Source organism: Podarcis raffonei, chromosome 1 (genome assembly GCF_027172205.1).
Source record: "Podarcis raffonei isolate rPodRaf1 chromosome 1, rPodRaf1.pri, whole genome shotgun sequence".
NCBI classification, from domain to species: Eukaryota; Metazoa; Chordata; class Lepidosauria; order Squamata; family Lacertidae; genus Podarcis; species Podarcis raffonei.
The window spans coordinates 137,767,289-137,792,529 of record NC_070602.1 but is presented as its reverse complement, the minus strand read 5'-3'; the positions used below and the strand labels follow the sequence as shown (position 1 = coordinate 137,792,529).

At 43.5% G+C, this 25,241-nt stretch overlaps 2 long non-coding RNA genes across 2 annotated transcripts; both read left to right on the top strand.

Moving 5' to 3' along the window:
* The first annotated feature begins 1,097 nt into the window (after positions 1-1,097).
* LOC128401526 (uncharacterized) lies at positions 1,098-19,147 on the top strand. The gene is made up of 4 exons (XR_008327483.1): positions 1,098-1,280; positions 9,715-9,799; positions 14,116-14,191; positions 18,569-19,147. It is a non-coding gene; the product is annotated as an uncharacterized LOC128401526 (long non-coding RNA).
* Positions 19,148-21,493: 2,346 nt separating this feature from the next.
* On the top strand, positions 21,494-22,143 carry LOC128402997 (uncharacterized). The gene is made up of 2 exons (XR_008327833.1): positions 21,494-21,686; positions 21,761-22,143. It is a non-coding gene; the product is annotated as an uncharacterized LOC128402997 (long non-coding RNA).
* Positions 22,144-25,241: the final 3,098 nt, after the last annotated feature.

Below are 25,241 nucleotides of genomic sequence, written 5' to 3'. Positions count from 1 at the left end.
GGGAGCTCCTTGGTGGAGCTGAGTAGCACTTGGCCAGAGCAGAAAGCATCACCTGACAAATGGGGAACAGAGCTTGGCTAGGAGGAGAGATGGGTGAGGTCTCCCCCAAGCTCACATTGGATTAACCACGAAAGGAGACTCTTCCCATCTAGATCATTCCTGGGAGTCCTGAGGAGAACTGCTTACCACATGGGGAGTCCCCAGGCTTGGGAACCCAGCATGCTATTAATCAGGACAACTGAGCAATGACAGGGGAGGAGGAGTGGAAGGGGACAAACCTCCTTCTTGACACTCCCATGCCAGCTGCTCCCTGACACTTGCCAAAGAAAGGAAAGGGGCTGCTGTGAAGGCTTTGTAGGATGGTGGGTTGATCTGAAAGCAGGAAAGGATTTGACACAATGCAAGGCTGCTAGGAATCTGCTCAAACTCCCAAGCAACTAGACCAGAGAACCTAGCACTGCATTTGCCACCTTGCTTGAAGCCAGACAGGTCTTCTCCAATATTAGAGTCAGAGATGAGATGATTGGCCGGGGGGGGGGGACACTGTGATGTGTCAAATGATGGAGAGATGGGGAGCAAGTTACATTTGCTGAACGTGGCAACAAGAGAAGGGGAAACTAGCATGTTTTGGACACTTATGACCTCCCCTCTCATTAGACAAAGGAACATGTTGCCTTCATCCCACCCTTGTGCTTGTGCACGAAAGAGCATGAAATATAACTGGGTGCCCATTTGATTGGATCTGAGTCATTAGCTAGATTTTCTAGGTCCTAAAACTCAGGTGAACTCTGCAAATATTTATTTTATCTATTTATTTAACAAAATATACATATTTGTAAATTTAAAAGGCTAAGCACTTTACAAAGAATATGAAATGAATGCAAAACTGCCAATAAAAAATAGAAGTTAAAAACAAGTTTTTAATTTAAAATAGAAATAAAATCAACAGGTAAAATTATACATTTAAACAAAAATTACAGATTAAAATGTACGTCAACTTTACATGCCTGGGTAGGTTTGCCTAAGCAGAAAAGTTTTTTGCAAGTGTTGAGAAGAACAGAGGAAAGGTGACTGTCTAATGAGAGTCAGTCCTCCACATGAGCCACAATACGGCTTCATGGCTCACTTCAAGCAAAGCAGGAGCAAGAACCACATTCATTTTCCTTTTTTACTTTCAGTAAAAAATTCCAAAAAGACCATACAATCCAATTATTACAGAGGAAGAAATATTTGAAATGGAAGTAAAGAAAACTAATCTCTTGTTTGAGATGAAAACAATGGTGAGTTGGTTCCTGTATGTATAGCATATCTGTGTGTGGTCAATAAGGATGTATGTTGTCTGAGAGTAAGTTTCACTGAATTCAAGGGGATTTACTTCCAAGTTAACCTGGTTAGGATTGCAGTCTTAGTGGATAGAGACCACCTTTGGCAATAGGCAACACTTTAAAATCTGGGAACAAGGCAGAGGGCCTTCTTGGTAGTGGTGCCCACCCTGTGAACTGCCCTCCCATCAGGTGTTAAGAAGATGAGTAATTGTATAGAGAAGCTTCTTAAGGTTTAATGTTTTACAATGTTTATATAGTTATATGCTGGAAGCCGCCTAGAGTGGCTGGGGCAACCCAGCTAGATGGGTGGGGTACAAACCATAAATTATTTATTATTATACATCAACAACTTTGTAAATAACAAACTGCAAAGCAATTTTTGTATCTGTTTACATATAAGATGTGCATAGTTTTGGTTTTATTTTTTTAAAAAAAACCTGGTTGTGGAGAAGAAGCATAAAAAACTTTCAAAACAAGAGTCTCTGCCACAATGTGTACGGCTAGCTGGAAGGAATTCCACTTGATAGCCTGTTTTCAACAGAATCCTCCAACATCCCTATAGTTAGAGAATCGGTGTCTAATATACAACATTCAGTATCTAGGATGCAGGCCATGGCATTTAAGATGGAAATCAGTTCCTGCGGAAGAATTATGCAGTTTGCAAATGTTTGGAAATGCCAGACTGATCCTTGTAATGCAGAGAGACAATTTAGAAAGGAGATAATCCCAACAGGCCACCATTGTTTTTATAATACTAAAATGCATTGCTTTCAGGAGCTACAACGTCCACTTGTTGCTACAAAAGAATAGTCATTCAACTGACCTCACTGATTTTGACATTTAAGAATATTAAAGCCCCAAATTGCATATCCTGCTTCTAAACCATTCAGCACTGGCTTCTTGTGCTTTCATATTGTGAAACTGGACCTGCACAGCTACTGTGCATCATTGCCTAATCTAGAAGGCTTTCTTTAAAGCCTTGGGAAAGATTGCTTTCTTACAGCCAAGTTTGAACTTTGAATGAGCCCTATATTAAGGCTCATCAAACTGCTTTTGCAACATGCTGAAGCAGCAAACCCAGGACAAAGTTGCCACGAGGTTCTGAGCAGGTGGCTCCAACTGCTCTGAAGGATTTGGGGCAGGGCGATTAATATACGTAACACATCAGTTACAAAACTTGTTTGTTTCCTAGCTAGTAAATAAAGGCAGGTAAAGGGTTAGTTACTCTGAATTGGTTGAGTGGGAGAGTACAGTCAGCATTCATGACATGCATGCTTTTGGAGAGAAAAATCAAAATGTCGGATTGGGATTAATAAACACCAACCTTTTCTTTGCATCACTAAATATCAAACTTTGCAATCTTTAAAGGCATCTAGTGATCTGTAAAATAGTGACATTTGAAGCTGGGGAGAGGTGAAAATTGTATGGCATTTGGCAGGCTGTTAATCATACTCTGGTCAAAATTAGTTTATGTTAAAATATGCTGAAACTAATATCATAGGTAACTTTCGCATTGTTGAAACAGGGACTGCACAGTGTAGCACCGAATTTGGCGCTTAAAGGCACATCACAGCAGTCCTCCCTCTAGCTCTTATTCTGACAAATGCACCATGATTTCCAATAATGCAAAAAAAGAAACAAAAAAACCTTTCTTTGCAGATGGAAAGAATGTGGATAAAGCTATTTGTATGCATCCATAAATAAATAAATAAATAAATAAATAAATAAATAAATAAATAAATAAATATCTGAACGTGTTGAACAAATGAGAAATTTTCAATAACTTCAGAATTAAAATTTTAATTTCAAACTGCTGAAATGCTGCTTTTGAAATTTGATACTCCTAGTTCAAGATAGAAAAAACCTAATTCTTAGATCAATATATACTTGCGAACTAGCACATCTTAGTGAGTGTGATGGAGTTTACTTTCTTATGTGCAACTTAAGTCTGCACGCCTGTTGTTTGAAAGTATATTGCTGTTGCCAAGAGTCTGTTTGGCAAGTCATCTTTCTTCCCTAAAATTCCTAGAGGAGAGAGCATCTATAAATAGGAATGATGAAATAATTTAAATAATATAGATTTGTTTTATTTATTTTTTTGCAAACAGATTTAGACTATTTTCACATATTCAATTCAATTGTGTGACTCCTATAGTTGGAAGGAAAGAACTTTACATTAAAATACAGATACATAAATATTCCTAGTTGCACAATTGCTCTGTTCGACATTTGGATTCAACAAGCCAATGCCGTATTGAAAAACTTCATTTTTAGTATTTATTTAAATAAAAATGAAATTATCCTCCCTCCTTTTCAAAACGGAAAGCCTGAATGGTCAGTCCATTTCCTTTCTGGAAGCAAGGAAATGACCTTCATAGCTCACTTGAGGTCTTGTCTCTTTAGAGTTATGGTCCATTCTCTTGTTAGTGATAATAAACTGTATTACATTGTTTTAAAAAAGAAAAGGTCAGCACATTATTCTGTGTTTTATTAAAAAAGATATAACATAACTAGTTCAAATAATTTCATAGGAGATATATGTCCCCCCCATAGTATTTATGTTTTGAACCTAAGTAGCCAACCTAGCAGTTCGAAAGCATGCCAGCGCAAGGAGATAAATAGGTGCCGCTCTGGCGGGAAGGTAAACGGCGTTTCTGTGCACTGCTCTGGTTCGCCAGAAGAGGCTTGGTCATGCTGGCCCCATGAACCAGAAGCTGTACACCGGCTCCCTCGACCAATAAAGCGAGATGAGTACCGCAACCCCAGAGTCAGCCACAACTGGACTTAACTGTCAGGGATCATTTGCCTTTTTAGCTTGGGAAAATATTAATCTATTCATCAAAGATACCATATAATTTAATAGCCTGGTCAAAAATGGGAGCTTCAGAATGCTTTGCTCTTCAGCTTGAGGGCAGAAAGGCTCCCATTGCAGGAGCCTCTGAAATATTTTGCATGCTGTCTGGCAGTGCCCTTTCTCTGAACAGCTCCAGCTGGCCAGAGGAGACAGTTCTGAGGGAAATCCCCTCCCTCGCCCATCTTCCTCCAACTGCAAAGCAGGCACTGGCAGAGAAAAGGCTTCCCCACAACTATGGCAAGCTTTCAAGGGCCACCCAAAGAGCGTGTGAGGGCTCCAAGAGGGTCGGGTCAGGGTGTTTTCTCAAGTTGCCGGACTCCCTTCTGGCCCCTCTCAGGTGGGTGCCGTTGCCATTCGAATAGAACGAGGGAGGTGTTCGTGGTGAGTTCTGGTAGCTCTTTTCCTGGGGAAACAGCACTGTGCAGGGTTGCCTAAGGGCATGAAGGTCTTCAGGAAAATTCTAACCATGTCCAGTTGAACATTGCTAGACTATTCCTAGATACCTTTTTAGGCAAGACTAAAAGTTGGAAGGGGAGGAAAAGTTGGGATAGGAGAGCAAACAACCACAGGATGTTGGGGATGGGGTGGTGCATGTGACTCGATACAGTTTGAACCCTCCCCATGTGTTCTTTGGGGTGAAGCATATCACAAAGATTCATAGACCTAATCAACTTGTCTATACAAACCACTATCTCCAGTTACACAATAAGACCTAATTCATTTAAGTAATTCAATTGCATGATTAATAAAAACCACAGTATAGTATTACTAAGGACAGAAGATTGCATTCATAATGTAGATTCTGTGGCTTTAAAGTAATTCTCCAGGAACCTCTTACCTTCTCTGTGCACTATTGGCCTATATGACAGGCCTTAATTAGCACAGATTTTTCACGTTCATGGGTAGATTGGAAATTTGGAGGCAGTTAATGAGAAAGGTCTATTACCTTGACCAGGCTAAAATTACAGTTAGAGGACATTTGCTTGCTCCAATGGCTCACTGCATACAAATATTTAAATATTAACATACTGCACACACACACACACACACACACACACACACACACGTGCTGTATGTTAATATTTAAATATTTATTTACATAAATATCCCGTGATCTTTAAGATTGCAGTTGCTTAGCACCACCAAAGCTCTCAGGTTATACCAGAAGGATGATGGTGATTGACTACAATAATTTAATTCAAGAAAAAGATAAATTTGAGAACACCTCAGAATAGTGAGGAAGGCCTATAGAAGGGTGTTGCATCATGGCATCCTTTTATAGGCATTTCAGGAAAAGTACGGTTGGCCAGGAGGTGCCTGCAGAGCATCAGATAATAATGGATTATTATTATTTTTTTAAAAAAAGAATGATAGCAGCAGTAGATTTAAAACAACAACAACACTCCACAGCCAACTTTCCAGCCAACTTCTTTCCCTCCTCCTCCAATGGTAAAAATAAAACCTGGCAGAAAACACCCGTTCAGTGCTGTCTTAGACTTGTCAGTTCTAGCTCCGCATTGTTTACCGAGACAGACAGACCTGGAGCTTTCCAGAACTGGAAGTTTCCCATCACCTGCTAGCTGAACCTTTTAACTGGAGGTCCCAGGAACTGAACCTAGGACATCCTGCAGGCAACGCAGATGCTCTGTCACCAGACAATGGCCCTTTTCCAGCTGCTTGGCTGTTGCAAAATACAGCAAGACACAGCCTCAAAGGGGCTCAATTCTGCATAGACTTCCCAGGTAGCACATTTAGTGCCTGATCCCACCTGGGTGTCAGGGAACTGCTATCAGCTCAGAGGCGAGAGGTGGAAGGGCAGTTGGGTTACATTTTGGGCTCTCTTCTTAATTGCATTTTGTTGTATCAAAAACCCTCTCATAACTGCTTTACTTGCGTCCCAGATCACTCTTTTTTCGGTAGTGGTATTCATATTTATCTCAAAATAGTCTCTCAGGTTTTTTGGGGCTTTTTTAGTCGTTTCCTCATTCCTAAACAAAGAGTCATTCATCCTCCATCTAAAGGAACCAATTGGTGTTAATGCCATTTCCATCTTCACGGCATTATGATCGGAGCAGGTTTTAGGACAAATTTCCGCTTTTTTTATCTTCGGGGCCAGTCCCCTAGTTACCCAAATTTGGTCAATCCTTGTCCATGTCATTTTGGCTTCAGAGAAGAAAGTTCCTTCTCTTCCCAAGGGGTTCTTGATTCTCCAAATATCAGCAAGATCCATTCCCTTTTTTTGGTGAACTCTTGTCCAATGCTTCTGGCTCTTTTCCAAGTCCTTTCTGTAGATCTTCTTCGTGAATTCTCAGGAACTTGTCTTTTTCCTCCACTGATCTTATTTTTATCTTTCTTCCTTTGTAGCTAAAAGATAGGCCTTGGGGGAATTCCCACCTAAATATAATGTTATTTTTTCTCAGTAGGGCAGTCAAGTCTCCAAAATCATATCTAAGATCCAAAAGATGTTTCGGTATGTCTTTGAAGATTTCCACTCTTGATTGCAGAATTGTCAAAGGGTTCTGAAAATGCAAACCCAAAATTTTATCTCTTTCTTCTTTATATCGGAGGGTAATCAAACAATCCCTTATTTTAATCTTTTTTCCTCCTTTTCCTAATCTGAAGGCCCTCACGATCTTAAAGTCTTCTTGTTTCAATTCCGACTTCCAAAACTCTGCAAATTCTTGCGTCAAGAAATCTGTCAAGGTGCCCTTCTCCAATTCAGGTACAGCTCTAATCCTTAAATTCGTCTGTTTTCCCCTCAATTCAATCATAGACAACGTCAGCTTATGGTCTTCAATTTGTTTCTGTAGGCCTGGAACCTTCTCTGTTTCCAATTGCACTACCTTAGCTTCCACAGCAGCAGTTTTTTCCTGGGTCAAGGTCGATTCTTGCAATAATTTCTGAATAGATTCTGCATTGCTGTTGACCTTTTTCCCCAGACTGTCTAATGTTTCTGTATTTAAATCAATTTTTTTATTTGCAGTATCAACCTTCCTATTGGTCTCTTCGACCCTCGTACTGAGTTGTAACAAAGTTTCATGAATCTTAGCCAATGCATTCGCTAAGGCTTCTTCTGACATTCCACTAGGCTTAGATTGTGTTGATACAGTCCCAGATACAATAGGAAGGCCAGCAGTTGATTGTCTTCGCTGCCCCCAGGCCTTCCCAGACCTCGTTGTTCTGTCTAAAGATGACGTGTCTATTTTCTCTTTCCCATCTGCCATAACAATAAAACAGCAGAAGGGCCAAGGTCAGTCTCAGATAAGCTGTTCTTGTTTACCAGTGGAAAATTCCCCTTGTTGCAATTTCTAAGTGTCCCTCTAGGTGGAAACAGTTGCAATAGTCCAAGAAGGTAACTTTCCCTTTTAAAAAAAAAAAAAACTCCAGCCGAGAAAGTGAAACAGTTCCAATTTTTGTTACCTTCCAGTTGCTTTTTCTCCCTTTTAGCAAACAGAGAATTAAAGCTGATCACAATGTATCCCTCTTGCTGTCAAAAATCCTCTAGTGACAGCTAACACAGAGACTGAAAAGCAACAGTCTTTTTCACTGGCAGACCATTCCCAGGTTTGAGCGGTGGATTTTAAGCTCTTCCCCTCTCTTTGCAGGTTTATACAGTCCAAGAACACCCCCCTTCCTTCCCTGCTTCCAGGTAGGGGGTTCAGAAAATTCTCAAGTTGGAAAGCAGCCCTTTTCAAGCGTATTTCCAGCGCTTTAGCTTAAAAGTCTCTTTGCTTTGATCTATTTACAAAGCGGAAGGCGGACTTCCTGTTTAGACCTCCCCGCTGCAGTAGCCAATTAAGTCCTTCTTTGTCAATAAATCCAATTTCCCCTACTCACGGGTACTCTATTTGGAGTCCAATTGTCCCAGGAAAAAGTCAGCGCTCTCCAGCAACGGCCATGCAGCTTCGCTCCGCAGAAGAAGCAATCGACTCACAGCACCGCGCCGCTCGCCCCGCTCCGCTCCGAAGCCCAAAAAGAGGCTTCTTTGCAAGTTGGGGGGGCGCAATATGTGCCCGCCGAGTCCCCACGTTCACAGGCTTCACCGCCTGCGATTCCTGTAGGGTCCCCGCTTCGCCGCAGCGGTAAGACCCAATTCCCACAGAGCCGATCCCCTCCAGATCAAAGGGAATCCGCCATTAGCTGATGGCGCTGACCCGGAAGTGGGCAGTTGGGTTACAGGGAGCCTCCAAAGATCGTGAGAAGCAGCACTTCCTCCGCGGAGTAGGAAAGCCACGCCTCCGGTGGGGAAGGGATGCAGGGCTCAGAGGATGCAAGGGAGAGACACAGCGCCGAGCATGAACAAAGCGGGGGGAGGCAGGTCCCCCCCTGCGCATGCCCTCTCTGCGCAGTCGGTTTACGCGCAGAAAGGGTAGGCGTAGGATGAGGGTCAAGACACTACTCTGCTGGGGAAAGTTTAAGGACCGCCCACTCCCAGATTCTGCTAGTGACTGAGCAAGACATGGAATTGAGACGTTCTGCACTGTGAATGTTTTTGCACCGATAATAAAGCCTTTGAAAAGACCAGTGGGGGTCTTGCCTGTTCGCCCTCGAGCAACCACGCCAGCACACATAACACATAACAGGGAACTCAAATTCCTGCATCAATATCACGTGCCCATCTCAAATCATACAATATCCTGTTTTACATCATTTTTATTTTTAGGCAGTTATTTTATTATATATTTATATAATCAAGTCTTAATTACAAAATAACCTATCCCTTCACAGCTATTCCTAAGGGGTTTGATTTGGACAGAGTTTGCTCCCCTGTTGTTGTTTTATCAGCCTAGTGTGATACATTTCTCGGAGCCCTGCTTGAAAAGTCCACCCTCCAAATCTTGGGATTTTCAGAACATGTTGCCTTTCCTTCTAGCCAAACCTTGCCCTCCCCGCTCACATTAGACGAGCTCAGCACAGCTGGTACAAATCAAATAAATAGCAGGGTTGTATTTATGGCAGGGTTGTATATGCTCAATAAGTTAAGGCAATACTCAGTTAGTTATGGTGATGCTAAAATATATTTCTGTGTACTGTGCTCTGAGACAAAGAATCAGGCAGAATGTATTCTCTTAAATGAGGCTTTCCCCCTTTCTGACCTTTCTTCCTAAAGCCTTAGGATTAAATGCAAATTACATGTGTTTACATTTCCAGTGTTTTAATAACTCTGAAGCTGTGATCTATTAAAGCTGAAATGTCTAGTTAAAAAAAAAGACAGATGGATTGATTCTATGATTCCAGTCCAATGGAAATCACTTGAGGCCATATTTATTATTATTGTTGTTCATTCTCTCTCTATTATTAATTATTATTATTATTATTATTATTATTATTATTATTATTATGCCATTTATCTAACTGGGTTGCCCCAACTCCCATCAAAATATTAAAAACACAATGAAACATCAAATAACCCAAGTTATTGTGATTCTGAACATGGGGGTTCTATTTGCAGTTACCATGGCTTAGCAATAGTACCTTCATAGGCCTATCTTCCCTGAATTGGCCTGATTCTGAACTGGTGCTCTTTTTCTATAGGAAATGAGAAGAGAGGAAGAGCTGAAGGAAAGAATAAAGAAATACATGCTCAATGGGAGAAGGAAACCTCCTCCAGAATCCCCAGGTACGGTACCATCTTGCATGAAGTTCAGCTTATGTTTCAGGAGGACCATGTCAGCAGCAATACACTGCAGGATGCCCGAGAATCCCACGGAAAAGTCCAGCCAATTATTGGCAACGTACAGGGCTGGCCCAAGACATTTTTGGCCCTGATATCCCTCCCCTGCCAGGGAGAAGGGGTGGGTGAAGATCTACATCAGGAACATGGATGGAATCAAGATCTACATTGGGATCTACACTGTGCCCCTCTGGATCCTGCCACCTGAGGTGGTTGCCTCCCCTTGCCTCATGAGTGGGCCAGCCCTGATAACACAGTTGGCATTCATTGGATCTGGATCCAATCCAATACCTGCTGTCTCTCCTACCGCACCCTTGACATTGATGGAGGGCACCTTGAGATCCATGAGGAATGAGGCCACAGCTCTTGGATGAGTGTCCAAATGCACTTTTAATAAGAAGGGCAGCTTACATTCAACATTAGTGCTCCAATCCCATTCCCCAACAAACCCACCATTCACACAACCCTTCTGTCCATGAGGACCATTGTGAGCAGAGCAGGCTGTGCAACAGCTTCCCTTTGCAGAAGAACCAGAATTCTGTCCGCATTGTGTTCTGTATATCAGGCCCACTTGACGGAGACTCAATTAGCTGGATAGGCTACGTCTAAACATGTGCAAGACCCTCTTGAGAAATTACCCGGGATGATCCATTTACCTCTTTAGTCAGCTGTGAATTTCCAAAGGCTCCAGCAGAATTTGGCCCACACTCTTCAGCTATTATCCAAATATTCACAGCTTGATATTCAAAATCCTCAGACTATGGCCATTTTAATAACAGTTGGAGAATCAGGGCAAACAGTACCACATGGGGAAAACCAGACCAATATCACTGGCTGGATATTACAATTGTCATGGTTCTTCCCACTTGATCACCCCTCTTCCATGTCTTTTCTGAATTCCAGTATTACTGGAGCAGCAGGATTGAACCACCAAGGAATGCTAATCACACTCCTTTTGTGACATAACAATTGCTCATTAGCCCTTTGTGCTGCCTATGAAAGAAACATTTATTGCAATTGAATCAGCAGGTCATTAAATCCATCCTGTGAAAAACCACAAATCTGTGAATACACCATGAATTCAACACGGCACACTTACACACATCCTGAACTTATCTTCAGCTACAAGAGAGTCCTTCACCCCTTGTTCTCTGGTCAGATTTGAATATCAAGGGTGGGTTACGGGGAAAATTCCACACACAGAAGCAACTATCTCCTTTCCATCCCCCTCCTCCCGCAATGAAGAAATTAATTAAATGATGTCATGCTTGATTTTATCTGATTTGGAAGCAATTCATCACTCTTTTGCTAGTTCTATTAGTCCAGGCGATCAGCATGTTAATTCATTTGTGAGAATAAGCTCAAGGGTAATTACAGCGGGGAAACTTAATGCCTAAACGTGTTAATGTCTGTAATCAGAACTATTTTCTCAGTGCGGAACAATTGTTAGACAATTACAGTTGGATATGATTGCCCTGGTAGACAACAGAGGCCATGTCAAGAGGGAGATGTCAGAGGCTTGTTTTGCAAGTACAGTATTATAAGCAAGCTCATTTTCCTGAAGCCTCTTTTGTCTGGCTCCTGCCAATCTGTCTTCTTTCCTGAAACACTGCACTGTTAATCATGTTGAAAAGTTACCAACTTTTCTCTTTCTTCTTGTGAGGACAGGGAAGGGGCATAAAGGACACAGGAGACAAGAAAATCACTTGCTCCTGTAAATGTCACCAAGTTTTGCTGGGCTGAGAGGTACCACCTGTGTGATAAGATGCTCCTAATTTTCTGCAGATCCTAATAAGCGATCAGCGTTGCTTACCGGTAAATAGGAATGGATAATAATAATAATAATTTATTATTTATACCCCGCCCATCTGGCTGAGTTTCCCCAGCCACTCTGGGCGGCTCCCAATCAGTGTTAAAAACAGTACAGCGTTACATATTAAAAACTTCCCTGAACAGGGCTGCCTTAAGATGTCTTCTGAATGTCAGGTAATTATTTATCTCTTTGACATCTGATGGGAGGGCGTTCCACAGGGCGGGCGCCACTACCGAGAAGGCCCTCTGTCTGGTTCCCTGTAGCCTCACTTCTCGCAATGAGGGAACCGCCAGAAGGCCCTCGGCGCTGGATCTCAGTGTCCGGGCTGAACGATGGGGGTGGAGACGCTCCTTCAGGTATACAGGACCGAGGCCGTTTAGGGCTTTAAAGGTCAGCACCAACACTTTGAATTGTGCTCGGAAACGTAAGCAAGGTGGACTACTTTTTTTAACAAAAAAGGAGAGGTTTCATTCCCTCCTGCAGACCAAATGAAATGAAATAAATTAGCTATATGGCAGGAAGACTTTTATTTTGATACTTATATTGGGATCAAGCCAACTATGAGGAACCTTATGGGTTAGAGGTGATAGCAGAGAATATCAATTAAATGTGCTGACGAAGGGCAACCCATATTGAGAAATACCATTCAACCGCTCTCTTCCCCAACTATGCCTCACAGAGGCTGCTGAAGGCTTAACGGAGGTGGTGATTCTGAGCTTGAGCTGTGCTACCTCAGACTGCAGGTTGGGTCTCCATACAAAATAAATGAATAAAATCCCACCATATAAAGAGTGGTCATCCTAAGGGAGAAGGCTAGGCCAGACCCCTTTTCCCTTTCATGCTAGGGGGTGCTTCTGTTTGGTCTGTTCCCAAATTGTAAAGAATGATATGTTGTTGTTTTTTGCTATGTACAAGCATCCCATCATGTTAGCCCACACTTGTAGTCGGAAATGGGACTAGCCAGGCCAGACCTTTGCCCTGTCTGGCTGACCCAACACCTGATTTATATTAAAGAATACGAAGTGTTCTCTGCCTGCATTCAGACGTCCTTTGGTATGGTCAGAAAGGCTCAGTGTGTTCACACCTTCCTGAAGCACCGACAGCAGTATGAGTCCCAATTTGACTGGTGTTTTCTTCTCCACCGTCCTATATTACGAGCCCTCAAGGTGTATCTCCAGAGATTTCGTACATTTATTTACTTAAATATGACTGAACCCAGCCCACCCCAACTTTCCATACTGTATTTGGATAAAGTCTCTTGCATTGTCAGTGGCTGTGAAATCAAGGAGGCGACTGGGCTCAGCAAAAGCTGGGGAACTAGTACCAGCCCATAGATGTGCACCACTAAATGCAGGCATTGCTGTTCAGTCCGGTGAGCATACTCATGCCTTTCAGGAAAGCTGTGGCCGCCCAAACTAAAGAGGGCAGCTGAGTATGGCCCAGGCCCAGATAAGCCTTGCCAGGTATATTTCCCTAAGATCCATTTTTTAAAAAAAATTCCTGAGATGATCCTGGCATAAAGGCCCTCCTCCGCTTCAGATCATTTTAAAATTATGAGGGAGCCTCTGCCACCAGATCAGCAGTGGTGCCCCTGCTGCAAAAGGACCAACCTTTACAATCTCTCATGGGGTGGTTTCATATTTATTGCAGAGGAGTGGGTGTGTCTGAAAATGCAAAGGTTCCCTTTCAGGCAAGCCTGTGCCAATTAGGATGCACCAAGTGGACTGGAATCCATCGGTTCTGCCTCGTGGCCCACGGGGAGCTCTTCATTCCCAAGCAGGCAGCAAAACAAGGAAGTTGATTGAGCCTCTTTTGGCTCACCAAACATGGCTAGTGGGTGATAACAGCTGCAGATCACCTTTCAGAGGCAATGGTGACTCACCTTTGAACTTCGGCAGCTTGCCTCTTTGTCTCTCCTTACACAAATGAGAATAAAACAGGCCGCAGCTTTCTGGTCACATGAAAGTAGCATGTCTAATTCGTTTTCCTCTTTCGCCGTCAACAGGCTGTTTAATCTGCAGAAGAGCTTGCTTAGCATTTGCTAGCTGAACACAGTGTGACTGCATTCGGGAAGGACAAGAGGGGATTAGCAGGAGGAGATCCCGAGGGCTCTTCTGCTGCGCTAAACTAGTCACCCTTTCCTGCCTTTCCCTGTAGTGATCTCCCAGCTCAACCAGGCTGGCCAGCTGCCTTCTCTTTCATTCCAACTCAACCCAAAGGCTCTAGGGGTCTAGAAGGTGCATTGAGCTGAGTTAGTCTGGGAATACTGGGTATTTGCTACAAATACCTCGTATCCCACTGGTGTTTTAAGAAACCTATTTTCTGGCATTGGAAGAAAAGCCTCCAGCTGAAGGGGCCTCAATCTGGTGTTGAACACAAGGGTCTTATGTTCATGTGAAGCAAAACCAAATAATGCTTCCTTCTCCCTCCACCATTTTGTTTCCAACAGTCCCTCAGCCAGAGAAAAAGGAGAGGAGAAAAGTAGAGCCCGCAGTATGGGAATGACTGTCAAGGCCCAGGAGGAGGTGAGAATAAAGCATAGGGTACAAATCCCAAAATCTCTAGAGTTCAAATCCCCGCTCAGCCATGAAGCTCGCTGGGTGAGCCTGGGGGCCAGCCACTGCTCCTCAGCCTCACCTACCTCACAGGCTTGTTGTAGGGATTAAAAGAGGAGGAGGGGGAGAACCTTGTTAGCCCCCTTGATCTTCTTGGAGGAAACAGTGGGATAGAAATGCAACAAACAAACATACATTTCCAGAGAAAGACAGGCGCCAGTTCTCCCCTGTGCAGGCCCACGCCAGATATCTTACTGCTTCCCCATAGCTATCTTCCAAGGCCAGATGAAGGCCAATGGTTGGTAAAAGAGCCTGGGGAGTATATGCAGTAGGAGACCAGGGGGTTTAGGAAAGGTAAGGCATCCACCTTCTACTTGCTGATACTATTTTGAAAATCCTGCTGCTGCCGCAGCTGATGCACACATTTAGGGAAATACAAGCATGACAGGTAATTCTGCCCATAGCGTGAATACTTTTGGAGCATAGTGTAACTATTTCTCCTGGTTGTCCTTTTCAAGGACAGAACCCACCCTATACTCCCCTGGTTGATGCCGTTTAGGGACAGAGCAGCAAGGAAGAACAATCCTTTGCTTCCCACTGGCGTGGCAAAGCAAACAGTACAGAAGCGAAGCACTTCACTGCTAGAATGAATGTAGGAGTAAGCTGCTGTAGTTCGAAAAGGCACCTAAGGTTTAATCACTGTAGTATTTTTAAGAGCCTTATGCGCATGCTGCTTTAAAATTCTGATGTAAGACTAGAATATGCCCTCCTTGAATATTTGATATCTTGAACAATGCCTGGACCCTAATAAAATTCAAAATGTAATCAATTAAATCAATTAGAAGATTAAATTCTACCATGCTATGTGTACCACTAGCAAAATTTACAAATCACATAATCAATGCAATCCATTAACACTGACAAAGGGTGGAGGTGATGGACTGGAAAATCTCCATCAAGGGCATTCAAAAGATGTAATTAAAAATACATTACACCCTGAATGCAAGGCTCCCTGCCCATTATGGCTGCCTCAAAGCACGAGGCTGCTGCTTCAGGCCTGCACATGGAGATTCCACACAGATAAGGATCACATCTCATTATAAAGGTTAGGTAGCTGATGCCAGCAGGGCACTGGGTAGATTCAAGTGCTGTGGACAAAGTCCTTGAGGTACCTTTGCACCATTGCAAAGAGCTGCCTGGAGAATCAGTCGTGTGCAAGGAAAAAAATCTTGAGCCTGGATGTAGTTCAAATCTGTCAAGTGTCTCTGGGCGCAAGTCCCTGGAATTGTTATAAATCTGGCCCATCCCAGCTTTCTCATCAGGACCTCTTTTAAGAGCAAGGGGTTTGTGAGCAGGGGATGAGTTGGAGTGCTAACAGGTGATGGAGGGCTGTCACTAAAGCTTCAGGAGTAAGTGAGTAGCAGGACAAGCTTGTGATGCCTACCAGGAGTGGGAATCAGGAACCAAGAGTGGAAACCACATTGAAAGGGAAAGGAGAAAAATATTTTGCCTTAATTTTTTTTTTGACAAAACAAAGGTGGCACTTAGCATAAAATTAATCTCACTACAATAGATAGACTATTGATGTGGTGATTAATCTACCATCTCATAGTCTGATTTTATGATGTTTAGATACATCTCAATTTGTGCAGAATGGATTTTCTTCATCCCACTCAATCTCAGAAGCTTAAAAGCAAGCAATAATACTCTTAAGAACTGGCAATATAACATTAAAATTAGTCAAATTAAATAATAATATTAATTTTATAAAGCAGCAGCAGCAGCACAATCCAGTCTAGATAGAAAAAAAAAGCTTGGATGTCCCCCAAATGCAACAATGGAGTAACCATTTCATTTCCACCACTAATAAAAGTCTGAGAAAAGTTGAAGAACAGGATCTGTAGGGGACGTCCTTAGACAGGGCTTCTGGTGATGGGATTCACTAATTGGATCCTGCCCTTAATGTAGACTCAAATGCTTGTTTAACCTGATCATGGACCCTGAGCAGTGTAGAAACTCACCCACTGAGCTCTATTGTTGTGAATCATAGAATCATAGAGTTGGAAGAGACCACAAGGGCCATCGAGTCCAACCCCCTGCCAAGCAGGAAACACCATCAGAGCACTCCTGACATATGGTTGTCAAGCCTCTGCTTAAAGACCTGCTTAAAGACATTGTGGCAATGCCATGCCATAGTACTCAGTAGAAGGCTGATCTCCACAGTCTTCAGCCATGTCTTCTCCAGCTCTCCCACTCTCCACATGGGTGTGTGTGTGTGTGTGTGGTTGTTTCTTGAGCCAGGTTTTACTCTTTCCCCATAAAATAATAGAAATGCAGTGCAAACATTATCCTATATATTTATTGCTTGTTGTTTGGCTTGTCTTGCACTGCACCTGGATTGCCTTGGGGGGCTGGGGTGGGGAGATGACTTTTCACGCTCTGTACACAGCAGCAGGTCAGCTACCCTTCTTCACCCAGTCTCCCAGACTCAGTCTCCTCTCCTTATTCCTTGGAGGGAACAGGGCATATCTAGCAATCAATAGGACAACCCAACTGTCAGAGTTGATATATCTTGCTAACAGGTCAAAGCTTAGAAAGGAATAAACATTTCTTAAGCACTTGATAGCCTCAGGATATGAAGTTTAGTTTACAGATCAATATATAGAAACTGCATGTTAGGGTGACTTTGCACATGCATTTAAACACTCCAACATAATACACTGCAGTTAATCTAAAAGAGAAGCTTCCAACCTCTTCTTCACAGCCATGCCAAGAGGAGAGAAGGAGGGGGATGGAGAATTCAAGCTCATGGGAAGGCTCGATTTGGCTCACTCCCATCACTATAAATCATAGCTCATTGTGGCTTTCAAACAGAACCACTGTCTGGTGTCAAATAAAGGTACTACACAAGCCCAAATCAACTTGCTTTTTAATGGTGAAATACCTTCAACTGATACCATGCAGGCCTGCACTATGACACACGTCATGTGAACAATACCCTTATTAGAGCCAGTGCACAGCATTACCATAACACAATTGCCACCATCAAACTATATAGCTGGTTTGCCTCCTAAAAATGTTCGGTAATACAATTCTAAAAGTGCACCTTATGGCTGTGGTATGAGTTTCCAATACTACATCTTGGGGAAGAGCAGGAACTTAAGTGAGTGAACCCTCACCTCATCCATACCCAGAACCCTACTCATATTTTACATCTATCCCTCCATAACACAACAAGAGGGTCAACTGTTTCTTGGATCACTTGCTCAGTTAACAACCCTCCCTGGAGCCAGGTGGACTCACTCTGTAGGCATGTTTCCCAGCTTGAGGGAAGGGAAGTTGAGGTTTTGGAGAATATAACATGAGTAGATGAGAGGTGATCAAGCAGTCAAGTCCTGCTCCTTCCTGGAAGATGGGGCAATGTGACCAGGCTCTGAATGGGAGGGCGGTTCAGGAGAAGACACCTTACCAGAAGAAAGAAAACCCTATCTATGCTCCCAGAGCTAGGACATACTAACAAAGTTAATTATATTTTAATTTTTGATTTAAACAAAAGCAGAAAGGGGAGAAAACTGAGGACACAATTTGCTTGTGTCTCATTTGAAGAGATGTTAACCACATTGGGTTATATTCGGAGTATGCTAGTTGAAGTTAGTCCTAACTGCTGCAGTCCAGTTGATTCAATGGAAACTAAGTTCTACTAACTTTGCCTGACTCCAACCCATAGACAGCAACCAGGTCTTTACTGTTGATATGCAGGATAGATTGAGAGATTTCACAGCTCACTGCAAACTCATTGTGAATTAATAATGCAACTGACACACCGTTGAATCTCTGCCCCTGTAGAAATTAAAGTGTGGGCGGATTCAGCAACAGCAACCCATAACGATATAGAGTGCTATCCAACTGAAGGGAGGGTTAAGGCCATGTTCTAAGAGAAGACCCCCCCCCCGAGAGACATGTGGGTGAGGCAGGGAGAGAGAATGGGTGGAAATTGCCTCCCTCCTCATTTGACTGATGCCTTGAGATTCTCATAGTATTAAACAAGAACAAAATATATTTGTTGGCGGTCATCAGCATTACAGGAGAAAACCTCTTGTGTGGCAAGATCCAAAGGCGCACTCTCTCTGGGTGGGTGTGTTGCTACAATTCAGTTCCTTGTATTTGCAGGCTCAGGCTTTGCATTAATCGCGGCACATGGTGGTACTGCAAATGGTTCAGCACTTGTGTCAACTGCCACATGCAATGGCTCCGTGATTATCTAAATGATGTTTGAATAGTGTGGGTACAATCCACAACCATCAGAAATCCCATTGATTCTGAGTCATGTTCATGCTTGCCTTTCAGGTCTCCTTTGAAAGAAGTGGAAAAAATAGCACACAGAACAAAGCAGCTCCCACAAGACTCTCCTCAGCAAGCTTCCTGGCCCAGGTAGAAGCAGTATGTCCTTTTCCTTTTTTGTGGCCTGGCAAGGCTGCGCCGCTTTTTGCCATAGGGAGGTGCCAGACCCCGGTCCCCATCACTCCTCCAACTCTTCTTCTAACCTGAGTGCTCTCAAGACCTTTGGATTCCTTTCCTGAGAGTACAACTCTTTTTGCAGTGTCCCTGCTCCTTACTGTAGGCACACTGTTTGGGCCCTAGGGGTTTTTCCACAGAAAGGGTCGCCTATTGCGAACCTTGGGCTGAGCCTCCCCTCTGGACATCCTTTGTCTTGAAATGCTGCCGCCCTCAAGTGGGTCTGCCTTTTCTCTGCTTCCTTTACTTCCACATCATCTCTCTGTCTCCACACCTTTGTAGTAATCTCTACTAATTCAGCAACCCCAATTTATGAGTGCTTAAACAGACAAAGAACTGAACTTGTAACAACACACCACATGTGTCACACATTATATATATTAAGGATTAAATAGAAGTTGCTGTTTGTCAGGTGATTAAAAGAGCAGCTGAATGAACAACAATGGCAAGTGAAATGATGTCATCTAGACAATGAAGTGACAATGGCCACAGCAATGGAGATACATCTTGGACATATCCTGTAATGGGGAGGGAAAACAGTTTTTTTTAAAGAGAAATTGTATCAAATTAAATTAACTTGGTTTAATTTGTAAAATCAATAATAAACAATTGGCCAAAAAAAGAGGACTTTCCCCTTTAACTCTCCAAAGACATGGCCACAGAATGCAAAATTTCCTCAAGTGGGCGGGTGTTGCCCCTCCAAGAGGCTCTAAGTGCTAATAATGCCATAATTTACGTATACAGTCCCTTTGGTGCCACGGACCTGTATAGCTGGAAGGACCAGAATCCTCCCTTCTCAGAGGACCCCAAAAACATTAATAGTCCATTTCGATCTATTGGATGCCACTCCCTACTTGGGAGGACATGCATAACCTTTTGGATATGCTTTTTAGATGCGTTTTTGACTACTTCTGAGAAGACCCCAGCCTCATGGCATAGGGGCAAATGTTGCCCAACTAGCTGAAGGTCACCCTGAGGTTCCCCCGGCAGGAACACGAGGATGGGAAGTGGGGACAGTGAAAGGACAAGCAAAGGCAAAGGTGTATTTTCAGGATGTTTTAGGAGGAATGAGGAAGGTGATAAAGAAGGTAAATAAGCTGTCGAAGGTTCATTAACTGGTGCCTAATGTCTGGATGGGATGCGGGTGGTGCTGTGGGTTAAACCACAGAGCCTAGGACTTGCCGATCAGAAAGTCGGCAGTTCGAATCCCCATGATGGGGTGAGCGCCCGTTGCTCGGTCCCTGCTCCTGCCAACCTAGCAGTTTGAAAGCACAAAGTGCAAGTAGATAAATAGGTACCGCTCCGGTGGGAAGGTAAACGGCGTTTCCGTGTTCTGCTCTGGTTCACCAGAAGCGGCTTAGTCATGCTGGCCACATGACCCGGAAGCTGTCTGCGGACAAATGCCGGCTCCCTCGGCCAATAAAGCGAGATGAGTGCCGCAACCCCAGAGTCGGTCACAACTGGACCTAATGGTCAGGGGTCCCTTTACCTTTAATGTCTGGATAGGCACCTCCTACCTATAATTGCCACTACCCAAGCAGTTTCTGCTGCTACAGGGTCTAGCTCACTAAACTGTCTCATTGTAGTAAAGATTCTCTCCCAAAACTTAGGTGAGTCATCCTTTTCCCGCTGCAATTCATGAACCTTCAACAAATGATAAGGGGCTATGGTCTTAGCATGGGCCCAAACTGCTCTTTTCTCAGAAGTGGTCAAAAACACATCCCAAAGGTTGTGTGTGTTCTCCCATGAAGGAAGGGGGGGTCCAATAGATTGAAAGGGGAGGATTCTGGTTTTTCGAGGTCCGTGGCACTGAAGGGACTGTATATGTAAATTTCCCTGGACGTGTCTGGGAAAACCAAAGGTATGGCAACTCTGCCCCAGAGCCTCTTGGGGGGGACGGGGGCATCCATCCACTTGAGGGAATCTCGCATTCTGTGGCCAGGCCACGACTTCAGAAATTTAAAGGGGAAACTACTTTTTTTGTCGGTTATTTCTATTAATTTTCCAAATTATTGCAAATTAAACCAAGTTTATTTAGTTGAATAAAACTTCCTAAAGAAGAAAATATTTTCCTCCCTGTTACAGGATACGTCCACGATGTATCTACATTATGTTGTTCATTCATTCAGCTGCCCTTTGTATCACCTTGTAAACAGCAACTTCCATTTAATCCTTAATGTATATAATCCGTAACGCACGTGCAGCCCTTCCTTTCATTTTTTGTTTCCAGACGTGTGTTACAAGTTCAGTTCTTTGTCTCCTTAAGCACTCATACATCCTTCACTGGTGAGGTGTTTCACTGCAGTGTTGTCTCTTCAAGGCCGCGTTCTAGTCTGGGGACATCAACCAGACAAACTTTGTCCACTGCATTCCCCCCCCCCCCACCAGAACCACGTCTGGAGATAGTCATGAATAACATCCATTCACCCCAGGGGCACCAAGTATATGGGACGGAGGGCGCTTCAGCCCCCTCAGTATTAGGGCTCTGCCACCCCCTGTGCTGGGCCCCATCCCCCGCCCCGCCACCAGGCAAGCACTGAGCAGCCGAGCAGGACCCGCAAGGGTGAACATCTCTCTCTGTGCATCTCATCCCATGTGCGCTGCAACCTGTCTCTGCCCCGGGTCAAGCTTGACCCAGGCATGGAGCTGCCCCAGCCGCTTTCTGCTCCAGAGGAGCTGCGCACGGTGCAGGCCAGTTGAGGAGAGGGGCGGCAGACTCACGCTCCTTGACCTGGTGGCGACAGCACCATCACAGCAGTCGGTCTGACGATTGCTAGGGTGGCCGAAAGACTTTCCTGGCCAATGCACCAATTTTGTTGCATAAATCTATGCTGGGTTCTTTGCTCTTGGATAGGTGTTCCAGACCCCCCCTCATACACCTGGCAAGGAAAAGGGAGTGAGAAGCACATGGAGGAAGAATCAAATATATTCATCGTTTGTCCTGATTAGAGTAAGTAATCATGCTTAATCTGCTTTTGTACTCATTGCTTTGCTGCCTGCATTCTAAGTACATTTTTCCTAAAGTAAGGTACAGTCATAAGTTGCAAGAACGCTGACAGAACATAGAGAGAGGGAGAGAATGGAACGTTGGCTCTGTGTAAGCAGATAAGATGAAGGAGAGAGCTAGCAGGACCTTTTTGGCAACAAGTTTGGCAGGCAGAGCCGTGCAGAGACAAAACTAGTTACCTGCGAGTGTGGCACACCAACAACTTTGTCATTTGCACGCCATGGCTTCCTTGGACAGATTACAGGCCTGCCTTCAGTGGTTATCGAGCTGTCTTTCTAAATGAGCAACCCTGGGCTCCAAATGAATGTTTAATTTTCTCCTGTAAAATACTGGCTGATTAATCTCCATTTTGTAAGCTACATAGCATTTGGGAAAGATAAATAAAGACATTTAGCAATAATCTGGTCTCTTACATATTTTCTTCAGGTGCCCTGAATTTATGTATTTTTGATGGGTTGCCAAAGTCTTGCAGCAATCATGTCCACAGCTTCTAAGCCAATCCTGGCCCACCTGTCAGAGCAGATCTTCAGTTCTCTCCAGACTGAAGTATTAATTAAGACTATATAACTCGGAGTTTAACTTCACAGCCATTCATTATAAACACAACATATTCAAATGCTGTAAAAGACGGGATAGGGAACAAACTGCTAAATATAGAGCAGGTCTAATCAAAAACTGAGAATGCACCATGGGATTCAAAAGGAAACACGAGGATTTATACCCCAAGTACAGGCAGAGGAGATGCCAATCTTGTTTCCCTGTGTCTGTAGCAGGCTGATTTTCAGTCCACTGACATTCAAGGGAGTGATTCCAGTGAGTTTTATCTGCATCAGAGAAATAGATTCCATCAATATGCTTGTTGAAGGGCTCAGCCAGGAAGGTTAAAATATTTATCTGAAAGGATGTTGCAGTAAACAGGGTGTTTTAATTTGGTATATGCATGCTTAGGAACACAGCATGTTCACAACAAATGAGACCCTCAGATGGTTGATAACATCAGTATCACTGCTCATAACAGAAAATTCCCAGTATTCACTATATAGCCATAACATCACATTTTGTAGAATTCATTTGTTTGATTCTGTTGTACATCACAAAAATCTTATGCAATTGTTTTGACATAACTAAGGCAAGCCCAATGGGCTTCTATATCCATCCAGAGAAAAATGAGTCTATTTTTGCTGCAATGCATGTGCTGAAGCATGTGTTCTTCATTTCTCCCAGTGCAAGGAATACATAAATTCATAGAGGCAGCACCAGAAGCCACATGAAACACAGTTCAGCGTAGCATTGGGTAGGTTTCCCTCACAGCAATGCTGCTGCTCAGCTCAAATGGTCAGAGTTTGCTATCGTGCGAATGGAAGGCAATGGAGTTTGACACCGACCAGTTCTAAGGTGACAGACCCTCTGGGTCACTATGCCTAGAACACCGACACAGAACACAAGCAGCAGCTGGGGCAGTTGGACGGTTTGGGGTAGATGTATCTCTTAGAACCTTTAAGTAGGTCTTAATTAGAGACAGGCAAATGAGGCTTCATAAAAAGATCACCAGTGAAGGAGTTAGGGGAGTTCGTTTCAGAGGAAATGGATTCCTCTCCTCCAGAAAGTCCCCCAAACTATTAAGAAGCAGGTTCCCCATATGATTTAAAACAGAGGTGGAACTCCAGCTCTCATCCCACCCAGCCTGCAATAGGGGAGTTGGGAGTCCACAAACATCTGGTGGGACACAGGTTCTCCACCCTGGTTTAAAGGATTCTTCAACTGGCAGCTTAATGGTCCTGAAGTAGAGCTGATCTACCTTTGATACCCCATTTCCCTCCATTCAGAGTTTTTCAGATTCTTTTTAAAATAAAAGAAAGAGGGAGGAATGAAAAAAAAGAAAGAAAAAGAAAGAGCCTGGAATGCTTTTGGGTATCTGGCCCCAGCAGGAAAATGGGCCAAATTTCTCTCTTTCATGGATAATGGGAGTCCTTGAGTGGCTTCCATTAATGATAGAACATTTCCTTGGTGGTTCTGAATTCTTATAAAAGAAAATAGTTGCTTCCAATGGTTTCTGAAGTAATGGCTTTAATCAGTTAACATTTTCTGCAGTTCTGAGGAAATTGCACAGATTAGTTTTGGTGTAGCAGTGCCTTTCTTGCAGATGCTTCCAAAGTATTCAAGACAGTGACTATCCTAAGTCTGATAACAGACTGTTAGCAATGCTTCATCTTAGCCCTACATCCATGTGAATCATGGAAGCTCACTGGGAGTAACTGCACACCATTCATTTTGAATTTCAAACTCTGAGCATCAGTAAAGCTTTGACACATGACATAGCAAGACTGTGACAGCCTGGCTGCGGGCGAGCAGAAAATAAATATGGAGGGGATCACTATGAACTTGCTGGAAGCCATCAACACATCCCAGGTAGCTGGCAAAGACTGACGGTGAAAAATGCTTATGGATTTGCCTATTTCTTTTAGATTGCACTGAAGAGCACCTGGAAACAATTGCTCCTTACAAAGGACAGGGAAGTCTGTCCTCCTAAGGTAGCAGGGAGATGCAATTATGGATTCTCCCTATGGCAGCTTCTTGGGCTATTTTTATATTATCTGACAAACACATGACTTTGGTTTACCAGGGATGCTGCGCAACCTGTTTAAGTAGGAATCAAAGTGCAGTATTGAGCAGCTGCCATGAAAATCAATGTGCCATTGGAGTGAAAAGGATCTCCTAAAAAAACCTCCCCAGCTCTGATTCCATTCCAGGCCACATGAAAGCATCGCCAGCTGTTAGTTACAAATATTCTTATGGAACATTCAAACTCTGATGCTAGGATTTACTGGTGCTTTTGGGCTGGATTTGCAGAGGAAGTGAACAAAGCAGGGCTTTATAAAAGCAAGAATTTTATTTTAGCACATGGAGGCTACTGTGGGTCATGTGGTCTAGCACCAGCCATTGCCACTACATGGGCCAGCCCTGTCCACAATTCTGTGTGTTTAGCAAATGGCAGGAGTTCTACACATGTTTCTATACACAGATGTGTTCTTTCAGCATGTGACTCTGTCTAGATGGGGAAAGGGAATAGAATGAACATGAATGACAGAAATAAAGGATCCCTGCTGACCACATAGACTTACACTGATATGCACATCTTTGATAAGCTTCACAAGTTTGGTAGCTTTGGTACAAAAGAAAAACACCAGTTGTTCTTGCGTGCTGGTTCTTATAGAGCCTCAGCAGGAGGCAATCATGTAAGTAACTGGAAGAAAGCTTCACTTCTGCTGCCAAAGCAAAGAAGACCTGTGTCATCTCCTAAGGGCAATCCTGCTGGCCTACATGGACCATTTCTTCACTGAGCAGTAATATAGGGTTGCCATATTTCAAAAAGTAAAAACCAGGACACCCCGAAAGTTGTTGAACTTTCTCGACAGACTTGCCTAATATCCAGGACAAGGTGCCACTTTTTGGAAATTCAACCCGGACGTCAATTCCGCCTTTGAAATCCCGGTAATG